Source organism: Homarus americanus, unplaced genomic scaffold (assembly GCF_018991925.1).
Source record: "Homarus americanus isolate GMGI-L3 unplaced genomic scaffold, GMGI_Hamer_2.0 scaffold57965, whole genome shotgun sequence".
NCBI classification, from domain to species: Eukaryota; Metazoa; Arthropoda; class Malacostraca; order Decapoda; family Nephropidae; genus Homarus; species Homarus americanus.
In genome coordinates, this window is record NW_024725031.1 from 1611001 (window position 1) to 1627283 (window position 16283).

At 44.6% G+C, this 16283-nt stretch overlaps 1 non-coding gene across 1 annotated transcript; it reads right to left on the bottom strand.

Moving 5' to 3' along the window:
- Nucleotides 1–15480: 15480 nt before the first annotated feature.
- On the bottom strand, nt 15481–15552 carry Trnaw-cca. Its single transcript has one exon. It is a non-coding gene; the product is annotated as a tRNA-Trp (tRNA).
- Between the last annotated feature and the right edge of the window lie 731 nt (nt 15553–16283).

The window sequence follows — 16283 nt, forward strand, 5'->3', positions numbered from 1 at the left end:
TGTTACCCCTATTGTGTGTATCTCTGCTGTTGGTGGCTGTTCTACTGCTTGATACTGTTGCTATTATTTATGACAGTTACTACTACTATTATTACTATAACAACAACAAATACTACTATTATTACTGCTATTATTATTACTATTAGAACTAGTGCTACTACAATTACTACTATTATTACTATTACAACTACTATTACTTACTACTACTACTATTTATTACTGTTTCTAATGCTGGTTTCCTTCTTGTTATCAATACTGTCGCTGTCACACTATTGTTATCGTTTATTCTTCTATGTCTTTTATTAACTCTCTTCTCTTGCTTCCTCCTCCCCCTCCTTATCCTACTGTTAAAATATCTTTACATCTCCCAATTACATGCTTTCTTTCTTTCTTTCTGTCTCTCAATTTCATTCTTGTTATTTTCATTCTATTTTCCTTTTCCTATCTCCTTTGCTTCACTCTCTCTTGTTCTTTCTTCTTTCTCTTCTCACTCTCTTATAATTATAGAGAGAGACTTGTAATATTCTCACTTCATCACGTTTATTATCCTTATTATGCCTCGTCTCCTTCCGTCTTCTTTGTCTGTTTCTTCTTTTTTCTTCTTCTCTTCTCCTTTGTCTTCGATTTTGGGTTTAAATTTGTGTTCCTTCCAGCCAAAAGCAATGTAGCTCTCTCTCTCTCTCTCTCTCTCTCTCTCTCTCTCTCTCTCTCTCTCTCTCTCTCTCTCTTCTTTAATTAACACTCCATCTTCAAAATAGGAAAAAAATGGGTTTTACCGTAATATTACTGTAAGCAATTAATGGGTTTAAGAATTACGATAAAAAACAAACAAGTTATGGGTTTAAATTTATAAGTTGGAGAGAATTTTACTTTCTTTGCCAGAGATAAAAATTTCTCATCTGTTTTTAATTTAATTATTTTCTCATTTCTTCTTATCTTCTCTCCCTCTCTCTCTTTATCTTCTCTCTCTCCTCCTCCTCCTTCTGTTTCTGTTGCTGTCTTCCGTTGCTACATCTCCTCCTTCTCGTTCTATTGCTTTTCTTCCTGTTGGTCTTCCTGCAACGACACCACCACCTCCTCCTCCTCCTCCTCTTGTTGTTGTTGTTGTTGTTGTTCCTACTCGTTCCTCTCACCCACCCTGCTTCTGTTCCTCCCCTGTTCCCCCCCTTCCTCCTCCTCCTGTTCCTCCTCCTACTGTCGTCTCTGTTGTCGTTCCTGCCCTCCCCCCCTCCTCCTCCTCCTCCTCCAGCAACAAGGTGGTGGAGGGCGTGGTTGTTGTCGGCTGGGGTCAGAGGTCAAGCGTAACTGGACGGGGTCTCAGCCAAGAATTATCTTAAGGCTATATTATCCTGGGTGCTCATTGGCTACAACTCTGGTGGGTACACGGCCCGCCTCCTTCACTACCACTCAGAACACGGGGATCACTACCACTCAGAACACTACATCTTTTACCAATCAGAACACCATAAACACTAACACTCAGAACACGGACACTGCGACCACTACCACTCAGAACACGGCGACCACTACCAATCAGAACAATGCGACCACTACCACTTAGAACACTGCGACCACTACCACTCAGAACACTGCGACCACTACCACTCAGAACACGGCGACCACTACCAATCAGAACAATGCGACCACTACCACTTAGAACACGGCGAGCACTACCACTCAGAACACCACAACCACTACCGCTCAGAACACCACAACCACTACCGCTCAGAACACCACAACCACTACCACTCAGAACACCACTACCACCACCAACCAATTTTTACATTTCGTTAATATGTTCTATCATCGTGTCTATTTATTTATGGATGATTCTGACACACACACACACACACACACACACACACACACACACACACACACACACACACACACACACACACACGACGTAGACCAAGACACAAGGTGATGGTAATTAAAATTATGTTTTCAATAACAAGAACTAAAATATCCTGTGTGATTTTTTCTTTCTTCTGAAGTACTTGAGACCAACGTTAATCCTTTGAGTACAATGACTTGGTTCCTTGAGTACGATTACTGGGTTCCTTGAGTACGATTACTGGGTTCCTTGAGTATGATGACTTGGTCCCTGAGTAAGGTTATTTGATCCCCTGAGTACGATAATTTGTTCCCCAGAGCACGTTGAAATAACCTTCTTGGGTGTTCTAGGGGTTAAGACATCGTACTGACGGGGTTAAGACTTAATACTGAAGAGGTTAAAACATCGCAAGCAATGGATCACATCATTAATCAAGGGAGTTAAACCATCGTACTCAAAGGAGTTAGGACATCGTACTCAGGGGTGTTAAAACATCGTACCCAACGGGGGGTAAAAACAGTTCTCAGCTAAACGTTGCCAATATAGATAAAATATTCAACTAATACTCTTAAGGCCAGATCTCTCTCTCTCTCTCTCTCTCAAACACGAAAATATTACAGATGTTGATATATAAATTTCAGGAGAATATAAATACTGATGTTTGAGCATTTTTTAAATATATTATGGGAATATCTTCATTTATTCAGGTATTCTATGGGAATATTTCTTATTTATACGATTATTTCATGAGAATATTCATATTTAGGTGAATATTTCAAGTTAATAATTTAATTAATATTACACGTAAATATTTTGATTCATGATTATCTAAAGCTAATATTTTTATTCAATTGACTCCAGTAATTTGTGTAAAAAAATTGATTCATAGATATGAATATTTTGACTGACCAAATATTTACCATCAGTGTAAATAAATTAATCTTTTACCAGTGTTGACGTGAGAGTTAGAGCGAACACACACACACACACACACACACACACACACACACACACACACACACACACACACACACACACACACACACACACACACACACACACACACACACACACACACACACACACACACACACACACATATCTAAACATCTGGACGGTCTCACGCCACACAAAGGGTCATTATCGACACTAATGATGTGGGCATAATCCTATTAGCTCAATGGTCTTCCTGTTACAGTCATCTGGCAGTTTAAGTTGAGTTGGGTTGGCTCAGGTCGGGTCCGGGTCGGGTCGGGTCGGGTCGGGTCAGGTCAGGTCGGGTTAACAAGGTTAGGTTAGGTTAGCTTTGTCCTGGAACCAAGAGGAAGGAGAGGAGGCAGGATTGAGTCAGTTTTTATAGGGTTAGGAGCCAGAGGTTGTGGGAGTTGCCAGGGGTGGGGTCAAGTGCCACAGGGGGGGAGGAGAAGGGGTGGGGTTTAATGGGGTGGGGGTTTAATGGGGTGGGGGTTTAATGGGGTGGGGTTTAATGGGGTGGGGTCAGCATTAAAAGGAGAGAAAGGGTTGACAGGGGTGGGTCAGTATCAAGAGAGAGAGGGAGAAAAGAGGAGGTTGTCAGGGATAGGGTCAAAGGGAAGGAAGAATGGGGAGGGAAAAGGGGGGGGGGGTTTGGCAGGACAGATTGTCAACACCCCCGGGGACACCTCCAGCCTCCGTCACGCTTTCAACCCGAAAGGTCGAACTGGATTGTAATTCACGTCGTCAAAAATCACCCTGAGACAACTATCAGCCCGAATTTCTCTCCTCGCAGACACAGAAAACATTTATGGAGGATGGGTTGAGAATAAATAAGGGGCAATGGCAGAGTAACTGTCCCGGTCAGCTGATAGCGGCTTGATACACAACACGGAACTTGCAACGTAGACCAACAAGCAGACAGCAGAGGCGGGCACAGCAGGGGTGGAGGGTTTTTTTTTTCCCCAGCTCGTCCACTTAACCAGACGAGATGAATTTGAACTATTTTTATTCTGCAAATTGGTTAAGCTCAAAGGGTGAGGGGTAAAAACCTATTCTTCACCCAGGTATAATAATATTAATGTACAGTGATGTAACTCCTCTTCCGTGTGGTTGAGTGACGTATTTACCACAACCACGATCACAACAGTTGGAGTTTGTAGAAGTTACGGGATGTGTTGGTGGGAGGAAAAACTGCAAAGGCGGGGCAGAGGGCAATGAGTACTGAAGTTTGCCCCGAGGGGAATTCCCGGTTGGATCACAGACTACAGTATACTGGTAAGAGATGTTGGCTCTCAGTGTCTCCTTCAGTATCTTGTCTGTCTTATGATCCCTCGCAGCGTACAGGGAGGGGGGGGGGGTCCTATCTGTTCGTGTGTCCGTCAGTTCATCTGTGTTAATAATGTATTTCTCGAAAACAAGTCGAACTTCATCGATCTTTGGTGACTTATGTGGACCTGTTGGCTGATTCCAATATAATTAATGTCTTTGCCTCTCGCCGCATACCTGACGGGGATGTGGATATGTTGCCTGTCCGTACCTTTATCCGTCCGTCCGCATGTCTGAGTTGTAAACACGAAATCTTGAGAATTAATTGATCTAGAATCTCGAAAGTTGAAAAAATCCCGACCTTACGTGTGCCTCTTGGTCGAGTTTTACTGAAGTTTATCTCTCCTTAATTTAGGTTCGTTAAATTATAGTCACTTGTGTTTCCTTGTGTAGGTCTCAGTCTATGTGTGAAGGTCAAGGTCAAACATAATACCAAAGGGAATGTTAATGAAGCTTGACCTACTGACATGATCCAAAAAAACCTAATAATACATAACCAATAATTATCTTCCTTATTTACACAAAAATATTACACCTAATATAAATCATTGACAACATTAAACAAAACTTGAAAAAAAAATCCCTCAAGCGAGACAAAACATCCATCAGTTAGGTCAGGATGGATCCATACGCGGCAAATATACGTTGCCAAATCTCACACTCAGGAAAGGATTGGACGATAGTGGGGGCATGTTGCATAAATGATCAATATGCCGAATGCCCGACTGATTTCTGGCATTTCTGCATACCTGATCTTGCTGTTCTATCTCATTCTTCAAAGTAACGTTGAGGTAATTAAAACAACTAAACCAGATGACTCGTTCTTTCAGATGGAATGTAAACTATCCTTGAAGGGTGTTTTGTTTCTTCTAAGACGGGAATTAGCCATGTTTAACGGGTGCGGCTCTCTCTCTCTCTCTCTCTCTCTCTCTCTCTCTCTCTCTCTCTCTCTCCTACCAAACGCTTCCAACGCCCATTGTACCGTCCAGTTCTAAACACACACACACACACACACACACACACACACACACACACACACACACACTTAATCGGAACAAGGTCGGACAACAGCGGGTCAGGCGGTGTTTCTGGCTGCCGTTGTGCACACAAAGGGAACGCTTGCTTAGTCGAGACACTTGCTAAATGACCATCTGATTGTTCGTTAATCGGGCGTGGAATTAAGAGTATTTTTTAGTGACTCATTTGTGAAGGTGGGAATTTGAAATGAGTAAATTCCTTTCGTATTTTTTTCCTGTGCGTGTGTGTGTGTGTGTGTGTGTGGAGTGAAATCCTGTGAGTGTAAGTAAACATTTATAGACACAGAGTAAACAACAAGGTCTTTCCACGTCAATAAAACATTTTCTTAAAGTGAAACAGATTTTTAGCTTTCATATAAACATGTCCTAAAATAAATAAGTGATATCTGTTGACATTGTATATGTTTTCTCTCCCTTATCTGTGATGTTTTGATGAGCATTGAGGGAAATTATTGATCACATGAAGATTAACCCCTTGAGTACAATGACTTAATATGAGTACGATGACTTAACCAATTGAATACAATGGCTTAACCAATTGAGTACGGTGATTTAATCCCTTGAGTACGATTATTATTTAACCCTTCGAGTACGATTAATTAACCTAGTGAATGCAATGACTTAACACCTTGAGTACGATGACTGAACCGCATGAGTATGGTAGCTTGATCCTTTATTACGATGACTTGAGTATAACGATTTAACTCATTGTACTCGAGGTGTTAAGCAAGAAGGGGGTTGTTAAGAGTTACAATGACACGATTGTTCTTCCACACATCCGTCGATCGGTCCGTCGGGTTCCTAAACATTCGTCGATCGGTCCGTCGGGTTCCTAAACATTCGTCGATCGGTCCGTCGGGTTCCTAAACATTCGTCGATCGGTCCGTCGGGTTCCTAAACATTCGTCGATCGGTCCGTCGGGTTCCCATTCATCGATCGGGTCGAAACATTCGTCGATCGGCCGTCCGATTCGTCGTCATCGGGTTCCTAAACATTCGTCGATCGGTCCGTCGGGTTCCTAAACATTCGTCGATCGGTCCGTCGGGTTCCTAAACATTCGTCGATCGGTCCGTCGGGTTCCTAAACATTCGTCGATCGGTCCGTCGGGTTCCTAAACATTCGTCGATCAGGCCATCGGATCCGCACGCCAGCTGAGACAAGGTTCCATAAAAGCTCTGAGACACTAAGCATAACGACATCACTACCCAAGTAAGGAAGGGAATTATGCGATCCGATACGTTAACGACACAGATTAAGACAATAATCGGGATCATCACCTTAATGAGAGAGAGAGAGAGAGAGAGAAGAGATAGCTGTTCTCAAAATATTTCTCTGGGACCCCCCACCAAACACAAACAATAATAGAGGTTATCGAGGTATGATGATCGTCTTGTTATCCTGTCCAGTGACAAAAGTGGACAACAGGGCGTCCATTAAAGTTGACGGGGAACAAGAATGAAGAAGAACGAACACACACACACACACACACACACACACACACACACACACACACACACACACACACACACACACACACACACACACACACACACACACACACACACACACACACACACACACACACACACACACACACACACACACACACCGTGATATAAATCCTTCGTGCAGGAAATGGCTATATTTTGGAGAGAATGAAGAGGTTTGCAAAGGACTCAAGACCAGCAACACACCTCATGACCCCGCGTGAGGTAAAAGGGACTCATGGCCACGAATGGACTCTAATAACGTGTTGGTGTATCGTTGTCTCTAGTGGATTGTCTCATAGTCACTGGGAGATTTTTATCAATAAGATCCTCAGGTGTATTGCGTTGTGTCCCTCGTGGCAAAACTCGGGATCACTTGACACACCAACGATACACTGATAAGAATCGAGTGAAGTGTTCGTATGAAAAAGAAGAAATGAAAATATACAAAGGAAAATGGGGAGGGAGGGACGAAGTAGCAATCATCTTACCTTAAGAGAATCATTCCGGGAGGGAGGAAGGGGAAGGCGGGAGGGAGGGAGGGAGGGAGAGAGAGGGAGGTAAGGAAAATGAAGCAATCATTCCATCTCACAAGATTCATTCTGTCAGACAGGAGGTGAGGGAGTCCTTCAGTCAGCTCCTACCCTCCACCGTGACCACTCTACACCCTCCCCCTTGGTGGTCAGCCCGGGGTAGAAGAAATATAAAATCATAATTCAATCCCTTAATAATGTTAATGGAGATATAAGAAGATGTTCTGAGGCTGAGATGTTGAACACACTTGGTGATTAAACGGGTCCTAGACACAGCACGTCGTAAGGTCGAGTTTGAGTGTCATTGGTATGGAATGTAGAGTCTTACCGGTGCTTCTTAGTGTGGTATTGTCTTGTCCATCTCCCTCCTTCTCTCACTGAGGCTGACGTAGAAGAAGAAGGAGGAGGAGGAGCGAGAGCAGAAGTCTATGGCGACCACTTTTTATCTGGTATAATTAGTCCTACTTTTCAGGCTTCAGGGGTGTGGGGTAGGGGAGATCGTGAACACTTTTACTCCCTCTCATACCTCCCGAGATCCCCTACAGCCAATAAGAATCCCAGAAAAACCTAGCACTGCCGGGTTAACCTCGCTCTGATTGGTTCCATTCGTCCTTTGGTCGTACTTGGTGGCGAGTTGCGAGCATCTCGGTCAGTGGCCACCAAAAAAAAAAAATGAAATGGGAAATAATTAGTGAGGTTAAAAATGAAAGGGGAAAACTGTAAATGGGAAGGTGGTAGTGGGAGAGAGAGTCTATGGAAGGGGGATTGTAGCAGCTGATGAGAGAAAGAAAGAGAGAGAGAGAGAGAGAGAGAGAGAGAGAGAGAGAGAGAGAGAGAGAGAGAGAGAGAGAGACCCACTTTCCCACCCACACTCATCGGCCCACCTAACCTCATTAATAAAAACGGGTCACATTATGTCTCATTTGGAGTTATAGACTAAGTGAAAGAAGCAGTTAACGATCATAAACCCCTTAAGAGGTCACTAGACAATACTAATGATCGTTAAACTTTATGTAACTTTGGTCAAACGAGATTCTTGATGGTTGTAAGAGGACGAAAAGACGTAGTAAAACAGAACAAAAGCATAAATAAATGAAGGGAATATAAAGACACGCAAGAATATATACAAACAAGCCTCAGAATTTCGCCTTAGCTGACCTGACCTGACCTGACCTATACTGACCTGAACTGACCTAATGTACCCCTATCGTGACATAACCTAACATTATACTGACCTGCTCTGACCTAAACTAATGTGACCTAACCTAATTTGGAGGGGCCTATGCTTTGCGTGACCCGAATTCCTTGTATAATTATTTAATTATTTCGGGATCGCTACTGTAGTCGGCCGAACGAAACAGAGAACTGCCGACAAATAGAACCCGGTTGGTCGGTTAGTCGGTCAGTCGGTAAGGAGAGAAAAGAAACACGACTCCTAATCTCAATAATGATTCGGAAGAAGATTGGTAAGGGGTTAAAAAAATATGATTTGATTGGACCTCCGCTAATCTCTAGATACATGTTGGTAATACGGGAACAATATGATTAGCACGTAACCGAATCTCTCCAAGAGGAATGAGATTGGAGAAGAGGAGAAGAGAAGAGAAGAGCTTAATATTTTTTTTCTTTTCACTTTGACCTAAACACAACAAGAATCTACGGAGTTTGGGATCCATTCTTCGGCAACACGATATATACCCTGTCAGTGGTTAAGTTAGGTTAGGTTAGGGTGGTTCGTATTAAGGTGAAGCAGTCTCGGGGGTACTAATCTTGAGGTGACCCGGAATAATATCAAGTAAATTCATTATAAAAGCTTATGTTTGATCAGCTGTTATAACCACATGGTGAAGTGTTGATGAAGACACAAATGAAAGTACTGTATTGCATAACCTGGTGAGAGAAATTTGAAAGATACAACGACAGATCATTTGAGTCACCTTCAATCAATTACATAAGACTTCAAAAGGATTTACGAACATATCCAACGAAAACGGTAAACATTCTGGATATATTTAATGGGGTTATATTCTGAACAAAGGCGCTCTATTGCGTTACCAGTGAGTCAAAATAGTATTATTATGATATTTGAGCCTATGTTTGGGTGTCTTGGGTGTCAATTCTATATTATTTATCTGTTTTACAATTTATTAAAGCTAAAACAAGAGTGACAGCGATAGACATACAGAGTTGGTGAGTGGAGGAGGTGGAGGAAGCCCTAGATCACACACACGTCATAAATACAGTACAGTCCACCAAAAACAATCAATACCTGCCATACCATCACGTCTCGCCCTGTGTCCTTAACATATCGGCTGTGGCCACTACCTCGGCTGTGGCCACTACCTCGGCTGTGGCCACTACCTCGGCTGTGGCCACACCTCTCACTGTCACCTGCCTGAGGTCGCCACACTCTCACATAAACAATAGCCCTTCCTGTCCACTGATGTTCTTTTGTTCACTTATTTGTGTCGTGCCATACGTAAGACACAGCGCCACCACGAGCAGTCAACAGCGTCTGGCGTTTCCCTTCACCTGGCAATAATGTTTGGGAAAGCTCCGGCAGACGAATGTTAGCCTGACTTTTATCTTTTTGTGCTACGAGGAATTGTAGACTGTCTCGTGGGCTGTGATGTGACCCTGATGAAGGACACTTTGTCAGTGAGTAGCCGGAGGTATTGTGGGGTGCCTTGTTGGTGCTGGGGGAAGGAAGAGGTGTTGGGGGGAGGGGAGGCGCTGGGGAGGAAGGGGTGTTGGGGGAGGGGGGAGGAAGGGGTGTTGGAGGGAGGGAGATGTTGGGAGGAGGGGTGTTGGGGAGGTGGGGTGTTGAGGGAGGGAGGGTGGGATGTTGGGGGGAGGGAGGGGCGCTGGGGAGGGTGGAATGTTGAGGGAGGAGGGGCGCTGGGGAAGGAGGAGTGTTGGGGGAGGGAGGGTGGGGCGCTTGGGAGGGTAGGGGCGTTTATGGGAGGAGGGTGATTATAGTCTCTATCTCTCTGAATTATTACGACTTAGGCAAGTTTAGAATAAATGTAAATACTGTAAGTAGAGGACACACACACACACACACACACACACACACACACACACACACACACACACACACACACACACACACACACACACACACACACACACACACACACACACACCACACACGCACACACCCGTACGTACGTCAACGACACTACCAATAAGTCACCGCACAACAACAAACACAACACTCACTCATCACCAACACCCTCACTCACCAACACCCTCACTCACCATCACCAACACCCTCACTCACCATCACCAACACCTTCACTCACCATCACCAACAACATCCTCACTACTCAACACCACCATCACCCACACCCTAACTCACCACCATCATCACCCACACCCTAACTCACCACCGTCATCACCAACACCCTAACTCACCACCACCATCACCCACACTCACCAACACAGTCACACACTCCTCCAGACAAGGCTCTAAATCTCACCAAGGCCACAACTTCAACTGGAAATATCTACAATCTTAGAAAATCAGGCTCGTAAAAACCTCACTTAGTGTTCCCTTAGCCTCGAGAGAGAGACCAATACCACCAGCTCGGTCAAGGCTAAATTTCCTCCCGCCTCACACACCCCATGCCAGTGTTGTGTGTACCGGCTTGACACCCTCTCATTTATATCAAACAAAATTCAGGCCAATTTTCGCTATAATACTGCACTCACTCATCCACTAACTCAAGCTTTACTGCACTCACTCATCCACTAACTCAAGCTTTACTGCACTCACTCATCTAGTAACTCAAGCTTTACTGCACTCACTCATCCAGTAATTCAAGCTTGTTTTGAAATCCGACAGGAAACCTACTTTCATTCGCTAATATGTATTCAAAGTTGCCATTTTCGGAAGACATTATCGAGTTAATTCTCTTTAAATGTAAGAATTATTGCTAAATTATCTGAAGTGTTTGTCTGGTTAACCTGTGCAATTGCACCCCACAAAATAATACTAAGAGTGATAAGATAACTTAGGAAAATGATGACAAATGAGTATTACTTTTAAAGACCTTACATTAAAATCAATTTACCAATCAAAATTAAATACAAGATCGTATATAATTCTACGAGTGTTTGTATCTGACGGAGAGATTCGTAAGTTCACACCGACACCCGTTCAGATGTAGGTTACAACAGGTAAAAAAACCCAAACAACATTGAACCTGTATACTGTGTGTTCCATTGTGGTTAACTCTGACGCTACTGCTTTTAACTTCGTCAGGAGGTTGGGAGTTATAGTCTTGGTAGTACAGAAGATGACGAAATGAACCAAGATGTAATTTTATTTTTCTTTCTTATTACGTTCATCAGGAGGTGAGGGGGTGAGAGGGGAGGTGAAGGGGTGATGGGAGAAGGCGGCATTCGAGGGTAGGAGAAGTAGATGGGGACAAGAAGAAGAAGACAGAGAGAGAGAGAGAGAGAGAGGTATACCGCCAGGTGTATTGTATTAGCTCTCAAACACAGGTAATCCGAAGAAACTCACCTTGCTGTACGTATACAAACATACTAACACAGACATCAATACACACATAAAAGTACATAGGGAATAAAATAAACATAATAATATACGCGGACACACAAAAACACATCTACTAAAATTGACATAAACATACTGACATCAACACGCTCTATGTACACACATCAACATATACCTGTAAATGGACTCAAATTCACCCAAACACACGTAGTATCGATATTCACACACACACACACACACATAATGGAAGCCCCTCAAAATCGAGGATGGCCGGCCCAAGGGCCACCTAGGCGTGAATTTGCTTAAGGTGTAGAAGCTGTCGCCAACACAACAACCACACCCTAAGTGAACGAGTTGCATGACCCAGTGTCAAGGAATAGTCCGAGTAGACCGGACAATTCGCTAACTGCACTGGCTAACCATTACCCCGGAATACGATCCGCAAATCGAATAACATCCAGGTTCCCAATTACTGCTGGGCAGACAGAGACAAATGGCGTAAAGAAACTTGCCCATAGTTTCACCCTGCCCGGGGATCGAACCTGGGTCCGCTTGCTTGCAAGGCGAGGATGCTGACCATTACACAGACACAGACACACACACACACACACACACAGAGCATTCCACAACGATAAGGTGTCCAGACGCCCTCCTGAGACCAAGAGTTGAGGAGCACTGGCTTCGTGTGGGTTCGTTTTAACAGCTTGGGGTTGTTACCTTAAACGAGGGAACGGGTTCGTTAACGGTGCAAATTACGCGTTACGACTCGCAGATATTCTCGTAAAAAGGTCGTATATGGAAGTAGTAATTCACCTTATGAGGTTTGATGATTAGTTAAGTATTATTACAGTAATTTGTAATGTGAATTTTAGTTTTGATTTAAGGTGTAAAACAAAAAGAGGTATATGGGTGGTGGTGTGTATGTGTGTGTGTGTGTGTGTGTGTGTGTGTGTGTGTGTGTGTGTCCTCGTGGAGAACAGGGAAACAACTTGCATAAGTCCTCCCATGCCAGTACACAGCCTCCTCACCATCAAGACTCCTGCTGTGCCTCCTCGTGGCAACACTCGGTAACTGGGTACCTCGTGGGCCCAGGCTAGACCAGCAGGGGATCTCGGAGCACCAGTGGGTCCCAGAAGTACGGCGTATAAGCCCACTTGCATGTGGACACGTCCTGGCGCTTACCAACCACTGCCCCGCTGCCTTGCAGATTGACCTTGGTAGGTATAAGGCTACTGGAGTAAATCCCAAACAATAAATGTGCGGTGGAGCCCCGCATCAGGTAGACATGCTTACAGTGCTCCAACGAGACCCCAACGGCGGTATAGGCGGAAGAGGTGACCCAGCGACTAGACCGGCGGACGAAGGCGATGCATGATGGACAGGCTACTGAGGCGAAACCCAACAAACTGGGCTATCGGCAGTCCATTGCAACTCTCCCTTTCCCCAGTCATTGAAACACTTGCACCACTGGATCAGGAAGAGGGAGAGCCAAGATGTGTGGTTACAGCCTGCGCTCCTGCCCTCACCACATAAATCAACTCACACGCAGCCATCATCCAGCTCATCATACTTCTCATTATTCTCAAAACCCCTATACCCCCAAAAGTCCTATGGTGACGGTCGAGTGGCAACAGGGACAGGCAGAGATGGCTGCCGGGAGTCTCTAGTCACAACTCTGCACATGAGCGGCATAAATAAGATGATCGTTTATGCACTGGGATCTAGGCAGCAGTGCAATCCGGTCTCGTCTGCGTGACTGAGCAGCCCTTTCGAGGAGCCACTCTGCTCACCCCACATGGGGAGGGGGCTGGAAAAGGTGCCCTATGCATAGTCTGCCTAAAGAACCAACCTGACTGGGCAACTGCACCCAGTAAGGTCATCCTTATGCGGTCGAAAAAACAATAATTATCACAAATCAAAATAAAATCAGTTGTGTGTGATAATTGTTAAAATCATAAACCTTTGACATATGTGATGGTGTGTACATCTCAACCTTGTGAACGGAAAGGATAACTGTAACACGCACGCACGCATGCTCCACCTGTCCCTCCTGTGGTAATCCTCGCTCCACCAGCCCCCCACCCCCTGTGGTAATCCTCGCTCCACCTGCTACCCCCCCCCTGGTATCCTAGTGCTCCTGTGTCTAACCACACCTCCCCTGTGGTAATCCTAGCTCGACCTGTAATCCTCCCCACCTGTGGCCAGCCTTGGCTCCCCCTGTGGTAATCCTAGCTCCCACCTGCTTGCCCCATCAAGCCGACTTGTCTCACCTGTTGTCCTGTGTGGTCCACTCCTACCTGCCCGTCCCTCCACCTGCCTCCCTCCTAGCTCGACCTGTCTCCCCTAAATCCTACCTCCACCTGCCTCCCCCCTGTGGTAATCCTAGCTCCACCTTTCCCCTGTGGTAATCCTAGCTCCACCTGTCTCCCCCCTTGTGGTAATCCTAGCTCCACCTGTTTCCTCCTGTGGTAATCCTAGCTCCACCTGTCTCCCCCCTTGTGGTAATCCTAGCTCCACCTGTCTCTTCCTGTGGTAATCCTCGCTCCACCTGTCTCCCCCTGCCGTAATCCTAGCTCCACCTGTCTCCCACACACCTGCTTGGCCTCCTACACACACCTGTAACTCATATGCCCCCAGACACCTGTAACTCTCATGCCACCTGAACTTCACTAAACTATCTCTTACACACCTGTTACACATACCTGTCTCTATCATAACTGTGCCCTACATACCTGTCTCCTACACACGTGTATCCCCACAAACCTGGTCTTCTCCCACATATGATAGCTCTCACAGATAAGCCAGGGGTATGTGAGGCTTTCTGAGCACAGCCAATTATATCTCTGGATGACTACCACACATAGCTATCATTGGCTGGGGACGTTGGACTTGTAGTAAAACAAGAAAGCTTTGTGTTTGACCATGAATTTAGCTTTCCCAGCCAATGAGTTTATCTTTAATAGCTATCCAGGGATATGATTGGGCGATGCTTCAAAGGCTTATCTAAGAGAAATATATAAGGCTCTGATGTGGGCGACAGGCATTGGAAATAAGCAAAAAGAGCCGGAAATTAATTATGAGCGCTGGAAATAAGTTACGAGCGCTGGAAATAAGTTACGAGCACTGGAAAAAAGTAACGAGCGCTGGAAATAAGTTGTAAGCGCTGGAAATTTTACAAGCGCTGTAAATAAGTTACAAACGCTGAAAAAAAGTTACGAGCGCTGGAAATAAGTTGCAAGCGCTGGAAATTTTACAAGCGCTGTAAATAAGTAACAAGCGCTGGAAATAAGTTACAACGCTGGAAATAAGTAACAAGAGCTGGAAATAAGTTACAAGAGCTGGAAATAAGTTTCAAGGGCTGGAAATAAGTTACAAGAGCTGGAAATAAGTTACGAACGCTGGAAATAGTTCGTCGGCAATATCGATGGCGAACTGTTAAAACCATGAGCTTAAAGTCGGAGCCTTAAGTGCACAGTGGACTATCGACATGACACACGACACAGGTTATGACACAGGTTCTGAAACAAGACACACGACATATGACACACGACATGACACAAGACACGCAACATGACACACGACACAGGACATACGACTCATGATACAGCAGATAAAACGCATGACACAGGACATGACACACGATGCACTACAAACAAAACCTCTCCTTGCCATGACCTTCAGTGACCTTAAACACGAAGTAATCAGTCACTTCGCTTAACATAAACACACTCTTCACGCATTATGGATGAAAAACGTTGACAACTGACCCCGGAGTGACTTGAACACCCAGCCTTCTGATCTGGAGTCAGACGCGCTACCATTGCGCCACGAGGCCAGTGATAAGCACAAATTGTTTCCCTAAAATGAGGATGCACTATGACGTTGCTAAGTTCCAAGTCTCTCTCCCTCCCTCTCTCTCTGTATATAAAATCACGGCAACCTAATCCTTTTAGACACAATCGCCTCTTGCACCAACAAAATGCAAATATATCACCCACTAAGCCTTCCTCAGCAGTCTTGGCGCCACATATACAAGAAGCTGGTCCTTCGGGAGAGAGAGAGAGAGAGAGAGAGAGAGAGAGAGAGAGAGATTCAACAAGTTACTAAATATATATATATATATATATATATATATATATACTGTATATATATATAGGCGTGTGGACTGTGTGTGTGTGTGTGTCTCACGCATTGTATGCAAATACACTGCCAAGAATCAGTAATAAAATCGACGTAATACATCATCTATCACAGTTGAATCAATTTACAGTCGATAAAAGACGGTTTACTCAGCGGTTTGGACAGCACAATAGACTGACCTGAGTGTATTATGATGGCACAGGTACAGAACATGTAACGGAGAGATGCAATTATGATGAGCTTATGTTTGACCTTCCCTCTATATTACGGACCCTAACCCTTCCCTCTATATTACGGACACTAACCCTTCCCTCTATATTACGGACCCTAACCCTTCCCTCTATATTACCCTAACCCTTCCCTCTATATTACGGACCCTAACATAATATATGCACGTATATATGCAGGCAGCTATGGAGTAACTAG